Source organism: Hakea prostrata, chromosome 1, assembly GCF_041222555.1.
Source record: "Hakea prostrata isolate BN-2017 chromosome 1, UWA_Hpros_2, whole genome shotgun sequence".
In the NCBI taxonomy this organism is placed as follows: domain Eukaryota; kingdom Viridiplantae; phylum Streptophyta; class Magnoliopsida; order Proteales; family Proteaceae; genus Hakea; species Hakea prostrata.
Genome location: NC_142600.1, coordinates 63479385 through 63499510, shown reverse-complemented (window position 1 = coordinate 63499510; position 20126 = coordinate 63479385). Strand labels below are relative to the sequence as shown.

The 20126-nt window shown below is 39.7% G+C and overlaps 1 pseudogene across 1 annotated transcript; it reads left to right on the top strand.

The window, feature by feature from the left end:
- Positions 1-843: 843 nt before the first annotated feature.
- LOC149029367 (protein ARABIDILLO 1-like) lies at positions 844-19772 on the top strand (annotated as a pseudogene). Its single transcript, XR_016171092.1, has 12 exons — positions 844-2910; positions 3006-3164; positions 3254-3337; positions 3435-3566; positions 4686-4813; positions 6429-6516; positions 7082-7182; positions 7354-7417; positions 17731-17906; positions 18310-18525; positions 19184-19268; positions 19398-19772. The product of XR_016171092.1 is annotated as a protein ARABIDILLO 1-like (transcript).
- The last annotated feature ends 354 nt before the right edge of the window (positions 19773-20126 follow it).

The following is a 20126-nucleotide window of genomic DNA, read 5'->3' as shown; positions in this document are numbered from 1 at the left end:
GTGCATTTGCAGAACTGTATTCATTTACAGTTTCAAATCTTGCAACTTCATGTGCATCTGTAGAACTGTATTCATTTACAGTTTCAAATCTTGCAACTTCAAGTGAATCTGCAAAACTGTACTTATTTACAGTTTTAATTCTTGCAACTTCATGTGCATCTGCAAAACCGGTACTTATTTACGTTTTAATTCTTGCAACTTCATGTGCATCTGTAAAACTGTATTCATTTATAATTTCAAATCTTGCAATTTCAAGTGCATTTAACAATATTTGTGGTGCAAAGCTAGCAACCACTATATACAATAAATAAAACCACAATCGTTAAAGCAACATAATATCTTATTATTTGATTGATTCTTAGATTCAATAAAACACATACCTTTTTATCATGATGCACTTACATTTTAAGATGGACAAGGTAAACTCCATTGTTTACAAAAAACGTGCGAGGAGGTTGATCATTCTTTTTACTTTGGAATAGAAAACATAATAATACATAGTCTGCTGTTTTTCTTCTCAAAACGCAATACTTCGAACGGAATCGTGCTAATAACGTGTTATAAAATAATAAAAAATATATTAGATACAAAGAAGAAAGACAAGATGAGTTCAATCATAACTAATTCTTGATATGGAAAGATAGATTGCCACTCAAGATAGAAGGTGTATAGAATGGAAATATTGACTGCCAATATTGTGTAATGAGATAGTTGTGATCTTCACCAATATTGCATCCTAGGTAATTGAGATCTTCAATTGAAAGTACTCTTTGGAGTAATGGACATCTATAATAAATATTATTTATAACCGATCTTCTTTTTTCAAAAGACCCTGTCAACGATCACAAACTCAGGCGAAGGTACTGTAGAGCGGAAAGCCACTGATGCGAAAGAAATTTCAAAAGACTTGCAGTTAAAACTGCCGTGTAACCTCTGCATTTGAATCTGCCAAGTATGCATATGAACTCAAACCCTCCTTCTTTCCCTCCTTACCTCTTCGGTGTTCACACCTGCAAAACTATGGCTCTCTCTGCTTTCCTGTGGTTCCGGAAACCCGTTTCAGCAACGCAAAAAAGGGGAGTAGGGTAGAAAGCTTCGGGCGTTTCTGGGTTTAGCGTTGCTACTTTGCATTGTCATCAATACCCTGTACCCCAATCCCTGGAAGGTTCAACTCCCATATCCCCTACCCCTCCTGTCAGTTTCATTCGAGAAAACCGCCATAGAATGGCGAAGATTTTATTTACAATAGCTGGAAAGGCTAGGGTTTTTAAAGTGTCTAAGGAACCCCAAGAAAATCATGATTTGGGGTAAGGAACTGAAGAAGCTTTTGCTGTTTTCTGCTATTGATTTTATTGCTCTCACAATGACAATATCTAATAGAAGATAGATTTTTCTGGGTTGGAAATCTAAGTTTGGATCTTTGTAATCCTTAGTCGCCCACATTATCTATCTAATACGAAGATGGTTTGAGATTTAGGGTTTATTGAGTTGCAGCTTTTTCATTTTTTGCGTTGTTGGTGAGTAGTCTGTGGGAATTGAAGAGCTGTTCGATTGAGAAATGAGTCGAATGGTCAGCAGGAAGTTGACACAATCAAAGGGCAAGGAGAAGATTATTGAGGGGGTTACTTGGGAACTGGTGATCGGGTATTGAGTTCGGACAATGATAGGGAGATTGATTGGACGGAATTGCATGATGATACCGTTGTTCAGCTGTTTTTTATCCTGAACTACACAGACCGGGCAAGCTTAGCTTCAACCTGTAGAGTATGGAGGGCGTTGGGTTCTTCTACTCCTTTATGGAACTCTTTGGATCTTCGTGGCTACAAATGTGATGCTGCTATGGCAACTTCCCTTGCCTCCCGTTGTTCAAAGCTTCAGAAGCTCTGGTTTAGAGGAGTTGAGACGGCCAATGCTATGATACATCTCCGGGCACGGCGATTAAGTGAAATCATTGGTGTTTCCTGTGGTCATATTACTGATGCCACTTTTTCTATGATGGCTGCCTGGCATGAGGAACTTGAGAGTCTCCAGCTTGGGCCTGATTCCTGTGAAAGGATCAGTAGTGATGGTATAAAAATAGTTGCTCTCTGTTGCCCTAACTTGAAGAGATTGCGGCTTTCAGGCATTCCTGATATTGATGGAGATGCTGTTAACGCACTGGCAGAGAACTGTTGGCAGCTTCTGGAGATTGGTTTCATGGACTGTCCGAATGTCAACGCGTTGGCATTGAGAAATTTAGATCAGATTCATTTTCTTTCAGTTGCTGGGATAGGAAATATCAGATGGAATTCAACTGCACGAGTTTGGTGTAATCTGCTCAACTTGATTGGATTAGATGTCAGTAGAACTGGTATCAGCCCCAATGCTGTCTCAACATTGCTGTCATCCTCACAGAGCTTGAGGGTCTTGTCTGCCCTTCACTGCTTCCATCTCGAAGCAGAAGCCAACCGTATGGCACGTGATTATGGGGGTAAATTATTACTTACTATTTCCAGTGACATTTTCAAAGAACTGGCTACATTATTCCCTGATATTACGAGCAATTATAGAAAGGTATTCTCATACTGGAGAAAGCTGAAGTATATCGATAAAAACTTGAATGCTATTATGTGTTGGCTGGAACGAATTGTCTCACATTCGCTGCAGCGTATTGCTGAAGATATTCCACTAGGTTATGATGATTTCTGGCTCAGTCAAGGTGCTGCACTGTTTCTTAATTTAGTTCAGAGCTTACAGGAGGACATTCAGGAAAGTGCAGCTGCAGGACTTGCTTCATTGAGTGCCATTGATCGAGATAATCTTCCAGTCCATCGTCGAAGGACTGAGGTGATCATGCAAAATGGTGGAATATGTTTGCTGCTGGGCGTCGCCAAATCTTGTAGAGAGAGTCTGCAGTCAGAAGCAGCTAAGGTAAGACCGTCCTCCCAAGTTTCAAGAATTGTGTGCTTGTTTCTTGTTTGTAATTATGGAAATTGGTTGGCTTTTTAAACTCTTGAGTTATGCAGGCTATACGAAACTTGTCTGTCGATGCAAGAGTTGCTAAAGCTATTGCAGAAGGTGGAGGAATTAACTTCCTTGCTGATTTATCAAGATCCACGAATAGGGTGGTTGCTGAAGAGGCTGCTGGTGGAATATTGAATCTTTCCCTGAGAGACGAGCACAAGGTTGCCTTTTCTGCTCCTTCTTGATTATCTTTTTTCCAGGTTTGTACATGTACATTATTTATACATATCACTTCATTTTGGCCTTCCAGGATGCCATTGCTGTGGCAGGTGGTGTAGAAGTTCTAGTGGATCTTATTTCCAAGTGGCTTACCTCCAGTGAAGATGGAGTTCTTGTATGTTCTTGCTTATTTTGGATTGTTTTATAATCTGAAGTTGTAGGATGCTGCTGTGGGGAGATTTAGTTGATTTGGTTTGTTTGGCTAAATTTAGGAATGTGCAGCTGGTGCACTTGCAAATTTGGCTGCTGATGATAAATGTAGCATGGAAGTTGCTCGTGCAGGTGGTATCCATGCTTTAGTCATGCTTGCTCAGTCTAGCGAGTTTGAGGGAGTGCAAGAGCAGGTAGCCACTCTTTTATTTTAGAAACTAGTGTCCTTCCACCTGAAACACATCTTTCCTTCTTCAGTTACTCTTAAGTCTCCTAGCTTAGTTTCCTTAGTTTTCTAGCTCATAATTGCCATAGCTGGACTGCTGGAGAGAGATACAAATTTGGCATATATATATATATATATATATATATAGATTTGATTGGGCATAAAATTACTGTCATACTAGAAATATAGCAAGATCTTGCCGAGATAATAAGGGCTACGTCTGACCATGATTAGCTTCAAAATCTCGGCTAGATATCTAATATTCTGAGATCTTGTGGAGATTTGACTGAAATTATCCAAGATATGACCATACCATGGTATCAGAGACATGACTATGATACCTAAGACATGGCCGAGATATCTGAGATCTAGGCAATGTAGGTTTTGAATTCTTCTTGTCTCGCCTTCTCAAAAAGGTAGAATATCTTGTGAGATCTTGCCGAGATCTTACGCATTTTCCAACTATGCCAATATGAGCGTGCTTAGGACCATTAGTCTAAATGTGATTTTTATTTGCTGGGGGCTGAGCAGCAATTTTCATGGCCCCGTGTTGGGCACAAGACCCATTTAACTGGTTAGCATTTTTATTTCCATAAATATAAATGGTTTAGGGGGCTTACTCCACAGGTTAAGGTGCAGCATCTATGTTCAGTCCCATGTATAACAATGGAATCATTTGGAACAAGATTTTTAGGAAATATATTGGTCTTTTTTTTTCTTTTTGCTCCCTTTGGTAAGCCTGGTCCCAGCAACCTCCAAGTTAGGAATGCAGAAGTTTCTTTTATTGCTTGTTCTTTCTGTAATTAGACATGGTTACAGCGAGTTTGCAACCACCTTTATGTGCTCCTCATGATATGATGTGGACCAAAAGACAAGGGGGCATTTATTTGACTGACTATATTATATTGTCAAGAGGGAATCTGCAATGGTGGTTCATGATACTGTAACCATCCCTGCTTACGTGTACGAAGAAGGGAAAGTCTTTAAGGGAGTAGTATGTTGGTGACATGGGGAAAACCCTTTCTTTTATTTCCTTTCATATTTTCCTTGTTACAATAAAAAGATGTTGGTACTGAATTCTTTCTAGGCCGCTCGTGCTTTGGCTAATTTGGCTGCTCATGGAGATGGTAACGGAAGTAATGCTGCAGTTGGACAAGAAGTAGGTGCAATTGAAGCACTTATGCAACTAATACTCTCCCCAAATGATGGTGTCAGGTAATTTACTTTCTTCCTCCAAAGTTCCTGAGCATGAGTTGGATAAGAACCAAGCTGGGCAGCACTCGTATTCACACTCAGCACTCCCTACCTCATACATCCACACTGCAAATAGAGAGGTGAACCAAGCTAAAAGACGACTGTAATTGGCTTAATGAATTCAACAGATTGATAAACAACCAACCCAATTACTGCAAAATTCCTGGAATCTGAATTTCAAATTGATTTGCCCCAACCGAGGGTCTTCCGCACAACTACGAGCTCTACCCGTCCCTTCCCTTTACACAAAATTTTCCCCGTTCCACTATTCCCCTCCTTTCCCATATTATACCCAAAGACAAATCTTAACTAACTTCCCTTTTTCCTTTTACAGAAGTCCCAACATAAATGTGGCTACCCCCAATGAAACCTGCCATCTGTCTGTGTGTTCTTTTGCCTACTTATTCCCCGCATGTCTAGCTGTATTTGATCTCCTCTGTCCCTCCTATATGTTGTGGGTGTACACCCCTTGTATATCAGGGTGTCTATGTGTGCTGTTTTCAGTTATGTTTAAAATTTATTTTCAGAATTGCTGTTGTTGTATTTGTGGATACAGCTGTGTGGTTTTCTTTCTACTTTGGGTAATTATAACTGCATGGATTTCTGTGTGAGAAAAGTTTATTCTGTTAATTCCTGAATCTTGAATCATTCTGCGATTATTTATGGGTGAGTAATTTTCAGTATTCTCTTCATCCTTTTAGGCTTTTGTGCTGGAAACTTTGAGGCACACTTTGCTGAGTAAAATGCTTTACTTAAACCTTTCCTTTTTTATCAACCTGTCCAGGCCACTTATCATCTACCACTTCTAGCCTGCAGTGGAGGTCTAGTTATCAAAAGGTTGTGTCAATCGTTTTGGGTGTCTGATCAAGCTATCTCAGTTGACTTTCCTATTTGTTTTGTACCCTTAGGGTTGGCCTTTATATTCTCTCTGTCTTTCCACTGAATCATATATTACCTGTAGATACCTTTTATTATCCCCCCCATTAAGTACAATTTGATCCTATTGGTGTTTGTCTCTCCTCCTTAATCAGTATGTGTCAGTCATGACTTTACAAAAGAAAAAAGTGTAACTCGATCTTGCAGTATTATGGTTGACAGATTAACCAGTCATACTTCCCCTTTCTTTGGGTAATCTGATTTAAAAAAATGTCAAATCATATTTGTATTTAATTTGATGTAAACAAATGTCAATCATATTTGTATTTATGTTTTTGAAGAGGATAATCTGAGTTACTTGCTCTTCGTTTTGATTTACATATAGACAAGATATTGCCTTTTATTTGGTAATTTTGAAGGATTGAGTAAATTTGATCTGGTACTTTTTTTATCCAATTTGATAACATAACATGGACATACTCTATTTTCAGATACTTCCCTCTGTTTGCTTTGTTTTGTGTGATTAACTAAAACCTTGGTGTTCTTACTCTAAAGTCTAAACATGATGATGTACTTCAAATTTTGTACAAGGGGGAAAACATAGAGGCGGAAGGAAGAGGGAAATGGAGAGGGAGGGCTTTGCTTGCTTAACATCTGTTTCTGTACCATGACACCGCCTTTATATTTGCTTATAAAACAGGCAAGAAGCTGCTGGTGCTTTGTGCAACTTATCGTTTCATGACCAAAATCGAGATGCAATTGCTGCAGCTGGTGGTGTTCAGGCCTTGGTATGCTTGTATCTTTTTTTGATCTGGAACATATTGCTGTACAAGTTCTGTTTAATGCATTTACTTGTACATTTATACTCTTTATTTCCTCGTGTCCTTTTCCATTTGTAGAATTTGTAGTCTAATTCCAACCTACCCCCTCCTGCGGGGGGGGGGGGGGATTCACCCTCTTTCATATGTGGATTTACATGCAATGAGAAATATAAATCAATTGCTTCTACTCCCGTTTTGAAAATGTAAAACACAGAAAATAATGAAAAATATAAACCAAGATGTGAACGTTCATATTTCAAAATTTTCAGTCTAATTTAGTTGACTTTGGAGTTTAAATTTTAGTAGTCATATCATATCGATTTCTTGCAAAACCAAAATATTTTACTTTCAAAACTAAAAACATTTCAGTAGTTTTGGCACATCTTGGTGTAAATTCTTGCTGGTGCTCAACAATCAATTGAGTGCAATACACTCCTCCATGGCCAAATTACTGCACCCATTATATTCAACATTTTTTTTAGTAAGTTCTTATTGAACCTCAAATGAAAGTGAAGAAAATTTTGGCCTATAGGTCACTCTTGTACATGATTGCACAAATGCTGATGTTCCCCAAGGTCTTCAGGAAAGGGCTGCAGGTGCTTTGTGGGGACTATCACTATCAAAAGCTAATAGGTGTGTTTAAAAATTTTCATTTCCTTCCTGGTGGTGTCATATTGTGCTTACTACTTGGCATTCTCCTTGTATTATGTTATTCTTCTCTATAAATTATTCCCTATAATCTTTGTAGGAAGTCACCATTTATAAATCTTTTTCACTATTATTTATTTATTATATTTGTTTTAGCATTGCTATTGGACGGGAAGGAGGTCTTCCACCTCTTATTGAACTAGCACGATCAGATGTTGAAGTAAGCATTTCACCTTGGTTCATTTCCTGTTTCCTTACAAAGATCTATATTTTCCTTAAATACTGGTGTCGTTTGCTTTCTTCTTCTCTATTCATTGTTTTAGTTAGTTATTAGAAAGAGGGACGATCAACAGGAGTTTGCTATATGGGATTGCCTCCTGATTGCTGTTGGATTGGAGTTTGGTGGGGCCACCATTAATGTGTTTAGGGTTATCAAGTAAGGGCACTATGGGAACTTTGTTTCATAGATCATAGATGCCTACTTGTATCTGCAACTTGTTGGGCATCCTTATTTGGTATATGAGGTTATTGATGTGATCTTATATATATGATACAAGGGTTGGTAAATGCAAGTTAGAGAAATCAATCATCTCCCAACATCCTTTCTCCTTTCTCTCTTTCTTATCCTTAAGGTCAAACCTAGGATTCAACATTTGGGGTGGCCAAATGATAAGAGTCTAGATCACCTTAGCACTGATGCTTTTTCACCACATACTATGTGAGGCCTCTGTGGGTCCTACCTCTAACTTATTTTATCATATCTAGATGTGGGCCAACACATATTAAAAATATAGGTAAATTATTTAGAATGTCATTTTTACCCTTACAAAATGTAGGTAAATTAAAGCATGAGAATCGCCAAAAAAAAAATCCTATAGAATCAACATTACTTCTAAAAAAAACACACACATGATTTCAACATTAAAAGGCTAGATGCAAACCAAACCAGTCGTGGTAGTTAGTTACCATATAAATTACAGAGATTGCATTCACGATATTAAATCAAATAAAAATAATAACCAAAATAAATGGAGAAAGTGAGACAATATAAAATCAAATAAAAATAATAACAAAAAAAAAAAATAAATAAAAGAAGAAGAAGAAGAAGAAGAGAGAGAGAGAGAAAGACACGAAGAGGGGGAAATAAAAGCAAATCTAGAAAGAGAAAGAGTACCTGTACCAAATTTCCCCAAGCCGTGTGCATGTGCGGGGAAAGAGGAGAGAAGAAATAGGAAAGAAAGGAGGAGAGAAGAAATAGGAATGGAAAGAGGAGAGAATAAATAGGGAGAAAAATTGGGATTATGAATTAGTTTCTAATTGAGGTTTAATTGTTTCTTCCTTAAAAATAGGTTTTAATTGTGATTGTTGGATAATTATGGAAAATGACATTTATACCCATAATCTTTTTCTTTACAAATTTGTCTTTAGGGGGGCAAATAAGATATTTTACATGTGTAAAGAGAAAAGATAGGAAAAAATGAGGGAAGTAACCGTATTTTTTGAAAAAATGGGGGCACCCCCGACCCCTGCTTATCTTACTGATGCAATCAGATGTTGGAGTTATTAGGAAATTCTTGACTGCCCACTTAAGTGGGAAATATATCAAATTGCCCACTTTTGACTTTTTTCAAAATATTAAGTTACCCACTGTTAACCTGTTTGTTAACATTGAAATTGAAATGACCATTTTGCTTGTGGGATGAAGGGAAATATGATTTTTTTTTAACACCAAACGTCACTTAACTTTTTTTAAATTTAGAAGAAAACTCTCTGATTCACTCGATTCACCACCCCTCCCCTTGCCGGTGACCACCGCTGGCAACTCCCCTCCCCTTGCCGGTGACCACCGCCGGCAACCCCCCTCCCCAGCTAGTTCACTAAAAGAAATGATTGGCCAATTTGGGTTAGGAACATTCTAGAATTATAACCTTCGACCCGTTGGACCACATAAACGATGCAACATCAATTTGTCAGGTCAGTTGCAAACCTCAACTAATTTTTGAAACTGATTCGCTCTGATCTGCTCTTAGACAGACTAAACTGTTTGGTTTTGCTTTTTGTTTAGCTTTATCACCAAACAGAAAATGGCTCACTCGGACAAAACCCAGATGATCCAACCCATTAACATCCTTACAGCTGATGCACCCGATCCGATTGTATCTGTTTGTGGAAATGCTCTGCAGCATCTATCATCTTCTTTGATAAAACCCATTACAGCAGCCCTTCGAGACCATTCTAGGGTTTTATCTTTGTTTCTCTACTTTGTTGCTTTCTTCCATATCAAGAATATTTCACCCCTAAGCTCGATTAAGGATTTTATTCTCTCCATATTCTTGGTAACATTGAAAATTTAAGTGTCGATTTTCCGGCCAGGGGAGGGGTGGTGAATCGAGTGAACTAGTGAGTTTTCTTGTAAATTTTAAAAAATTGAGGTTTGGTAAAAATTAAAACTTATATTTCCCTAAACCCAGTGGGCAAAATGGCCATTTCAATTTCAAAGTTGACAGAAAAGTTAATAGTGGGTAACTTGATACAGTTTGATATATTTCCCACTTAAGTTGGCAGTCACGAATTTAGGCCCAACTGAAGTGGACGCCGTGAAAGAAACTCAATATTTTATTTTGGTAGACTGCATAGGGGATTTATTTAATTATTGTTGTATTAGGAGGCTGGTAGATTACGTAGGATTCTTAGGTAGTTTCCTTTCCTAAATATAGTTTAGTTTGCTACCTTTTCTTTCTGTTGGTTTTCATTTTGCTGGGTTTGCCCAATTTGATGCGATGGAGTTTCTCTTTTAATGCTGAAAAGCAACAGATAATGGTGCAAATTATCTTTTCAGCATAGAGCAGAGAAAAGGAACAGATAATGCTGAAAGTTGAGCAGAAAAGTAGACTGTCAATTAATGTAAGACTGTAAACCAAGGCTAACAGTCCCAACTGTGACATCAATCTCCAAATAACTTCAGTGGGAAAGCCAGTTTCAGGTCTTGGCAGCCAAATCTTGAGAATAGAAGAAGAAAAGGTGTAGGGGAGTAGGGGGTGGATTATCTCAGCCCTGGGTCTCTCATCCCAAGGCCAAAGCTAGCTCAGCTGTTGTACTTGGATTTTCTCTATAACTGAAGCTACTAAGCCACAACTATGATTTCTCCAAAGTTCTTTCATTATGATGAAAGAGGCCTATTAATAGCTGGCCTAAGCTTTACCAGAAATGGAAACGACTAATTTCAAAATCAGAAACTACCTAAATTAGAAACTAGGCTTTATAAGTCTGCTAACAATGCAATTAGAAACTAATAATTATTGAAGGTACTTAGAGGCTGCAAAATTCGTGTCTAAACTGCTGGTGAACTTTGTTTATGGGTTCCAGCAAAATCTCCTAGGAATATTCCTGCAAGGCAAGATATGGACTGAGACACTGTAACATGAATAGTGATATGAACAGTATTTTTGCCTGTTTCCTTCATCTTTTGTCCTACTGCAGCAGTCCAGCTTGGCTGTTCAAAATTGTGGGGATAAGGGGACCTTCTAGTTGGTCCAGCTTGCTGGTTTGAGTTGGCCTCCAGTGCTGGTTCAAATTTAGTACTCATGTCATTGGGGACCTCTATAGTTGTGTCTTCAACCTTCTCTACTTCAAGCCCTAGTTCTTCAAGTTCTTTCTTATCTTTCATAGTCTACTTCAATGATTTCTTCTCATGGGGAACCTTAATCGCATTGGCTGTCTTCTTTGACAACTTCAACATGGACCTTCTTGGTAGGACCACTGATATGTTGTTGGTCTTACAACTTCAGAATATCTTCTGTTGGCATGGTAGCATTTAAAGGAGGGGCAATGGTAGTTGAAATAGCATTCAACCTTAGAATCTAGGAATGTTCTTCCCAAGAACACATACGTTTCAACCATTTCATGTATAGCTAGATGATACTTAATGTAGCAAGGTTAGGGTTGTTAGGTGATGCGTCCAAAATCTGCTCAGCCTTGAGATCCTTGGGGAACGACCTACAAAACAAGGTTAGACGTGGCCCGACCCTGGGGTCGGGAGGCCACCTCCGAAGGCTAAGTCAGTTCTAGAACTGATCACAAAGCTCTGGCTAATTGCAGAGCAGAAATTGAATAAGATTGTAAAGGAAACGATTCAGATACCTCTTCTGGGTGTAGGCTACCTGTTTATATAGGTTTTACCTCTTGTTCTTGGTCTTTGGATTCGTTTGGGATCCTTCTTGGTGGATGCCCGATTGTAGGGTTTTTCCCCTTTTCTTGAGGGTGGAAGCAGATTCCATGTGAGACACAATCTCTCCCCCGTATCAGTAGTAGTTTCCATGTTAAACAAGATTTCCCACTCCTTAGAGTAGCAGTAACTGTTTATAACTCAATCACGTATCCCGAATTCCTTGGGGTCGTGCTTATCCTTGGAACTGCAAGGGTTTGGTATTTGTATATGTCTGAACCCGACCGTGGTTGGGCCGCCCCCGACCGGAGTCGAAGGCTGAACCAAAGATGAACCTTGTTCGGTATAAATTTTATCCACAACATAAGCCCCCCAAGCTGAGTGTTCGGGAGAAACCCCCAGACCAAATGCTTGGTTTGCTTAATCAGACGAAACGTCCTTTCATTCTTGAAATATCCTTGCTGGAAGGTCTTAGTCGGTCAGAACCGAAGCTTGTTGAAAGGTTTTAGTTGGTCAGAACCGAAGCCTTGTGGAAGGTCTTATGTCGATCGGAACCGAAGCCTTGACTTTGGAAGGTTTTAGTCGGTCGGAACCAAAGCCTTGGTTGGAACCAAAACCTTGTTTGAAGGTCTTATGTCGGTCAGAATTGAAGCCTTGGCTGGAAGGTCATTTGTTCGTTGGAACCGAAGCCTTATTTGAAGGTCTTATGTCGGTCGGAACCGAAGCCTTGTTTGAAGGTCTTATGTCAGTCGGAACCGAAGCCTTGTTTGAAGGTTTTTTGTCGATCAGAACCGAAGCCTTGTGAAAGGTCTTATGTCAGTCGGAACCGAAGCCTTGTTTGAAGGTCTTATGTCGGTCGGAACCGAAGCCTTGTTTGAAGGTCTTATGTCAATCGGATCCAAAGCCTTGTGAAAGGTCTTATGTCGATTGGACCGAAGCCTTGTGAAAGGTCTTATGTCAATCGGAACCGAAGCCTTGACTTAGAGAATTCCGGAGAATTCTTCTAAGCTTTTGGAGGTCCCACTCGGGTTTTAAATCGATGCCTCGACTTAGAGTATTCCTGAGAATCTTTCTAAGCTTTCGGAGGTCCCACTTGGGTTTTAAACCGATGCCTCGACTTAGAGAATTCTTCTAAGCTTTTGAAGGTCCCACTCAGTCGTAACCGATGCCTCATCTTCGGAAGTCTCCTTCGTGCAAAGCCAATGCTCCATCTTTGGTTGGAAGTCTCACTCGGGCGAGGCCGATGCTCCATCTTCGGAAGTCTCACTTGGGAAAAACCGAAACCTCTTGAATTAGAACTTCTTTAGAATCGCCAGTCCTATATGCCACCATTCAAAAGAGATTTGGTGTTCAAAAATATGAATCATATTGCGAATTTGGAAAATTGAAGTGTATCACATTCGAAGACTGAAATGACTTCTACGGGTAAAACTTCTTAAGATGCTTTGCACTCTATGATCCATCAAGTTCACGATTGGTAACTAAGTTCTTCAGCTTATACACTCCCAAACCAACTGGTTCGACAATCATTTATGGCCCTTCAGCTTATAGCCAAGTACTTCTAAGGACTAAATTTCCCGATTGAATTTGCCGAAGCTTCACTTGGGAATTATAATGGGAGGCCACGCTCCTTTTGATTTGAATATGATGCTTTCGTCCACATTTGATCTTTTTTCTTTTTTATGCCTCTCCAGATCCTACGAACCTAGATTTGGCTCAGTTTTCAGAGGGATTCGGGCTCTGTGTCCTCGAATATGGTGAGAATTGGAGATCAGGCAACCTCCTTTCCTTTTTTTGACTAGGGAGCTTCGGCTTGACGATCCCTGCTTTCCGAACACTCCTTTCTCTTTTCAGCAGCTGCTTTTCTTTCCCGATCATTCCTTTGTCCTTCTTCGAAATTGGACAAGTGCCCCTGGGATATCAGCCTCTCAATATCTGCCTTCAGATGTCTGCACTCGTTCGTGGTATGTCTGTAATCCTCGTGGAAACGGCAATATCTGTCCATATTTCGTTCTTCAGATTTGGCAATCATCTTTGGAGGCCATTTCAGGATATCCTGATCTTTGATTCACATCAAAATTTCTGACCGTGGGGTGTTCAGTGGTGTATACCCTGCATGGTCAGGCGATCTCTGCGTCCTTCCCGAACGGTGTTTTCGGCCCCGATCATCGTTGGGTGGCTTCAACCCTTGGCCTTTCTCAGGTTCCCTCTGGTCTTTGTTTGAGTCTTTGATTTCTCCTTGCCGAGCGTCAAGGATCTCCATCACTTCAGCCTGTTTATGACATCTTTGTACGAGTTCGGAATAGGTGGTAGGCATATCATGAAGTAACAGCTCCAAGAGTCTTCTGTTGGTGAGTCTGGTGAAGAGAGCAGTCTTGGCCACTTGTTTGTCCAAGTTCTTGATCTCCATGGTGACTTTATTGAACCTTTTCAGATAATCCCGAATAAATTCATTCTTTCCTTGTTGACGGTGAACAATGTCTCCTCGATCTTCTTGGTCCGTATTCCACTTTGGAAACGACCAATGAATATTCGAGCCAATTCTTCAAAATTACGAATCCTTCCCGATGGTAGATTTAAGAACCACTTTTGTGCTGCTTCAGTGAGTGATGACCCGAATACTCTACACATTATTTCTTTCGAATTACCAGCAACAGCCATGGTCTGTTGGTAGTAACTTATATGTGCAATAGGATCTCCTGAACCATCAAATGAAGAGAATGTGGGGAGTCTAAAATTCTGAGGAAACTCGAACCTTGCAATAGCATCCGAAAAAGGAGTTTTCTTGATGATTAAGTAAATATCATCAGTTCTCTTACCTCTTGTGAGTTGCCCCAATATTCAATTAATGTTCGCCAATTCCCAATCAATGCGAACTTCCCGAATGCCACCTGCTCGAACTTGATCCACTCGAACGCTATCTCGACCTGAACGTTGGGACGTTGGTGAATGGGTGCGAACCCCTCGCTCGATCCTGGTGAGAGTTCCCATTCGGCTCTCCTGAACCCGATCATGCTGACCATCTCTTCTGGGCAATTCTCCAATTCTTCTTTCTCTAGATCATCCTTCACGACCCCTTTAAGGATCTTGCCTGTAATTCTGACCTGTGTGGTGTCTATTTCTCTGGGGAGAATGTCCTCGGACCGGGGAAATGCGTATCCCTACTCTGTGCTCTTGGGCCTACTCCCGATTATGACAATTTGGAGCTTTGGGAGCTCCCAAACGTCTCGCCACCGTACGAAGTGTTTGTTGCATCTCTAGGAATTGGATTAGCATTTGATTCATCTGTTCTTGAAGGTTGTTTGGGTTGTTCAGATGTTCATCTGCAACCAATCCTTCATCTTTGCAAACTTCTCGAGCACGATTTCCTTCATAAATATCTCTTGCTGGAGGTGGATCTCCTCTCGGAGGAGGAGGATTCTGTTCTCTTTGAGCCGCAGCTGCTGCTACTGCTGCTGATCTGGTAACCATGGCCTTTTGAAGCGTTTCCCATAGACGGCGCCAAATTATGTGTCCAAAATCTGCTCAGCCTTGAGATCCCTGGGGAATGACCTACAAAACAAGGTTAGACGTGGCCCGACCATGGGGTAAGGAGGCCACCCTCGAAGGCTAAGTCAGTTCTGGAACTGATTACAAAGCTCTGGCTAGTTGCAGAGCAGAAATTGAATAAGATTGTGAAGGAAACGATTCAGATACCTCTTTTGGGTGTAGGCTACTTGTTTATATAGGTTTTACCTTTTGTTCTTGGTCTTTGGATTCGTTTGTGATCCTTCTTGGTGGCCGTCCGATTGTAGGGTTTTTCCCCTTTTCTCGGGGTGGAAGCGGATTCCATGTGAGAAACAATCTCTCCCCTGTATCAGTGGTTGTTTCCATGTTAAATACGATTTCCCACTCTTCAGGGTAGTAGTAACTGTTTATGACTCAAATCACATATCCTAAATTCCTCGGGGTTGTGCTTATCCTTGGAACCGCAAGGATTCGGTATTTGCGTATGTCTGAACCTGACCGTGGTCTGGCCGCCCCCTACCGGAGTCAAAAGCTGAACCAAAGATGAACCCGGTTCGGTATAAATTTTATCCACAACATTAGGATACCCCATTTCCATGGTGCTGATACTAAATGTAGATCTGAAAACTCAATGAAACAGTCCCAAGCATGATGCCAACCTCCTGATACTTACAATAATTAGGAAAACCCAGGTTTGACAACCAAATCTTGAGAAAAGAAAAGTAGTGGATGGGCACCTCAGCTGTTGGGTCTTTCAGCTGCAGTTATCTCAGCCACTGAACTTGGATTTTACTACACATCTGACGCTAGCTGGTCACAAATTATGATGAAAGCGGCCTATTAAAGCCAGCATAAGCTTTACAAGAAATAAAAATTACAAACTTTTCAACAGTTATATAGGAAATAAAATAGAAACTAGAAGTCCCCCCCCCCCCTTGAAAAAAACATAATATTTAAATTGGAAGATAAACTAAGTTTAGAAACTTGTTTTTGTCAATTAGCCAATAATGCTGATTGCAAATAATAATTATGGAAACTGTTAAGGGGCTGCAAAATCATTAACAAAACTGCAGTAGAATACTGAGTATTGGTCCCCACCAAAATATTCTAGGAATATTTCCATCAAGAGAAAAGATGGACTGTGACATTGTTCATGCGAGCATTGGTTTTGCCACTTTTCTAGATACGTTGTGATCTTGGAGCAGGACAAGTTGACTAATCAAGATTGTGCGGATGATGGGACCTTCTAGTTGGCACAGCTTTCTGATTTGTGCTGGTCTTGAATGCTAGTTCAAATAAGTCCTAGCTGGTTCATTTCTTGGCTGGTTTGCATCTGCGAAGGTTTTACATCACCAATTTGTCTAGGAAAGGAGAACTTGGAAAGAGAAGAGGGGACAGTAAAATGTGTTAAAAGGAACACCAAGAAATCACAAATTGAAACAGAAAGAAAACGAAAGAACACAGAGATTGAATGTGGTACACACACCAATGCGGTGTGCTACTTCTATGAGCAAAGAAAAACTTTCCACTATAGAAGAAGAAAAGAGTGGAGATCTCAACCAATCGCCATACTGGCATTACAGAAACTCTCACCCAAAACCTTAAGGCAAAAATCCCGGATGTCACACTGACCTTGTAGGTGAACATAAGGTACATATTAGACTTTAATCAAGTAAACAGGTTGATCCATTGGATTGGCTCATACTTGCCCAAGCCCTCTGCTTCCATCATAGATCTCCCTAATCGGGTCATTCGAGTCACCCACCATAATATTTTTGTGCGGGTTCATCTTCAAAGTCGGGGACAAGAATTCAGGTCATAATATAACAAAATGAAATAGGAGGTGAAGATAATTTCTCTTGGGGTATGTCGTTTGTCGATTAGGGGAGCAATTCGGGCTTGGGCCTTCTCAATGATGAGGTTGGATTTCCATCCATGGTGGTGGGTATGTGAGTGTGTTTGTGTTGCCAAGGGACAGTGGGAAGGGGGGGGGGGGAGAAGAAGTGGGTGAAGTAGGGTTGCGGCAGTCTAAGAGAGGGGACAGAGAGATCTGGATAGGATGGGGGTAGGGGGAGATATGTTGAACCTTCTTGATTTACTGAATGAATAATTAAAAATCAATTAGAAAAGGATTCCCCTTGAACTTGGACATAAGAAATGACAATAGTTGGGTTTTGGTCTCAATCCAGGTTGCCCCGAATGCTTCAGCTTTCAAGTAGCTGTATAATGCAATATATGTTCAGATATGTGCCCTCCGTAGTATTACATATGGAAACTTTTGCCTTTGGCATCACCCTAGGTCCCCTGCGCCACTACAAGTGCTGTGGCAACCTTAACCAAGTCTGAACAATTGCCAAACTCCAGATCTGCTAGTCTGCTATATTTACCCTAGCCTCAAGCACAAATACTTGGCAGGAAATATAATCCCAATTACCCAAAGACTCAAATATAGCCAATCAAGAAGGTTTAAGACCCTGGCAGAGTTGTTCAACAGCATAGAGCATGGAAAGCTTGGACCTGAAAACTTCAACCCATCCTACCATACATTATTTAATATATATCTCATTTGGGATTTTAATGCATGCATTGATCCATATGTCCTCTTCAAGTTGCTGGCACAGGTGGAGGAGAGGGTTTGCTCACATCTGAAGCACCACACTGGTTCCTACTTTCATTCCTGCATCTTTTAAGAAAGTGTACTCAATTTCGACTAATAATCAGAGATCTAAATACATTTGTCTCCTATTTGCTCCTGCCTCATTCTATGTTGATTAGTGCTAAAGTAAGAAGTTTTCTCATTTGGCCTGCTGAAGGTGCTTTATCCATGCTAAGGGACTATATACTAGCTGTTACTTTTTCAGGATGTTCATGCGACTGCAGCTGGGGCACTCTGGAAGCTTGCTTTCAATGTGGGCAATGCTTTTCATATTGTTGAGGAAGGGGGAGTTCCAGTCCTTGCTCATCTTTGTTGTTCATCAGGATAAAAAATGGCACGCTTCATGGCTGCTTTGGCATTAGCTTATGTATTTGATGGAAGGTACATCGGTAATTTGGTTACCGGCATAACATAATGGTCTTCCCTATGTTCTGCTCCTTAACTCCCAAGTCCTTTTTCGTGCATATTTGTGCTTGCATGTACCATAGTTCAAGCATAACTATTCCTCAGCATCATAGTATAAGAGGGAAACCAAAGGTCTAAATGGATGAAATGTCGTCAGATAGTGCTGTCAATGCATGATGATGTGGATGATGGTACAGAACTTAAAAAGAATATGGTATCTAATAGATATCATGGTTTCATGGATTAGTTGCTGGAACTGTTCCTCTATATGTGGTTCAGAGGATATACTTCAGTTGATGTGCTGCAAACACCACAGTTAGAGTATGTAATTTTCTGATGGTCTATATGCATTCTAAAATGTTGTGCATATCTTATGCAGGTTGGAAATTGCACTGCCAGAATTACAGGAAGGTGTTACAAAGATCATCCTCTTAAATCAAGCTAGGAGGATGGCTTTGATTCATATTGAAAGATTTGTGCTTACATTCTGCAAGCTGGCATCCTTCAACATGGCAGTTGCATCATCAGCTCATGCAGCTTTGTTCCAAGTGGCTGAAGCAGCACGTATTCGGGAAGCTGGGAATCTGAGATGCAGGTTTCTCTTTCACACATCATTTTTTCCCATCCAAATTTTGCTACTGATTGCTTTTCTGCTATACCTTTGTGCTCCCTCTTTTGGACATATTTGCCAATACCAGAAATGAATATGAATTTGTGGACATGGTTGAAAATTTCTTTTTTATTAGACCATAGCAGTCAATTCTAATACCATTACTAATAAGAAGATTTTGTACTCATTGAACATTTAATATATTTCAACTTATTTAAGCATATAAATAATGTATGCAAACATGGAAAGAATTATTTCTTAAGAAAATCATCTTTTTTTTTCTCCTTCTAATCAAGCCTTCTGCCTGACTTGGAAATACTGGGGTTGAAAGAAAACTATTTAACTTTCATCAAAAGCAGTATAGAGTACTAAATACCCAGTGTGAGTGGTCCAAGGACATGAGGATGATTTCTTACGACCTCACGTTTCCTTAGGTGATGGTCCCTTCCCAACGGAGTGCCCCTCGGGTTAAGTAATCATCTTCTTTCTTTGTTGCTTACAATTTCCATCATTTCAATCATTTGATGACTGATGTTACGTAGCAGGGTTGATATACCTTGAAAGTTGATGTCCCATTACTTAAGTCGCTTATGGGTTCCATTTTTATTTTTGTTATCATTTTGTTTGTTTATTGACTTTTCAGAGAAGCTGAGATTGGACGGTATGTTGCCATGCTTCAAAACTCTTGTTCCATATTAAAGGTCTGTGCATCTTTTGCTCTTCTTCAGGTAAGGATAGTTTATGTACATTACCCCTGTCTACCTTCTATCTTAATTTCTGACTGTTACATTCCAAATTTTGATGGAAATGCCAAAAAATCTGCTTGTTCAAATGAATTTCTTTGTTGATTTTTGCAGTTTACTGCCCCAGGTGGTAAGCATGCAATGCACCATTCAACTCTCCTGGAGAAAGCTGGAGCAGAAAGGATCCTACGTTTTGCTGCTGAGCCAGCTGCAGCTCCTATCGAGTTGAAAATCTGTGCAAGGATTGTACTCCGGAATCTTGTGCTCCATGATCTAAAAGCTTACTCATGAAGGACTGATACAACGGAAGCAACAAGTATCTGCCATAGAACATCTGATTGTATAAATATGTTAATGCTGCTAGAGACTCAGTTTAATTTTGGTGTGTTGAAGAATTCATTTATCAGGTCAATGAGTCTTTTTCTTATTCTCTTGTTTGGCTTTCTTTGCTTTCCTTTAGGAGTTTCATGTGTGATGATCAATTTTTCATTTTTGTATCCATTTGAAATTTCTTATATGACAGTTTGACATTACTTACATCTTTGTCCATTTAAAATAAATTAATACTAAAAATCATTTCTAGCTGAAAATGGTAACTAGTTTGACAGCTATTCTTTAGAATAGATTATGAAATTTAAAATAGGCTCTTTTTTGTATCAATTATCATTTTCAAAGTTTTTATTATTATTTTAAGTTGTTTGGCATCTATTATAAGTTTTTATTTTTATTTAAAATAATAGAAAAACCTCCAAAATCCATAATGAACTTTTTGTCTATTGTGAATTATGGTGAGAATTTCATTCTCTTTGTTTATGCACAAATTTACTTTTAAATTTTATGGAT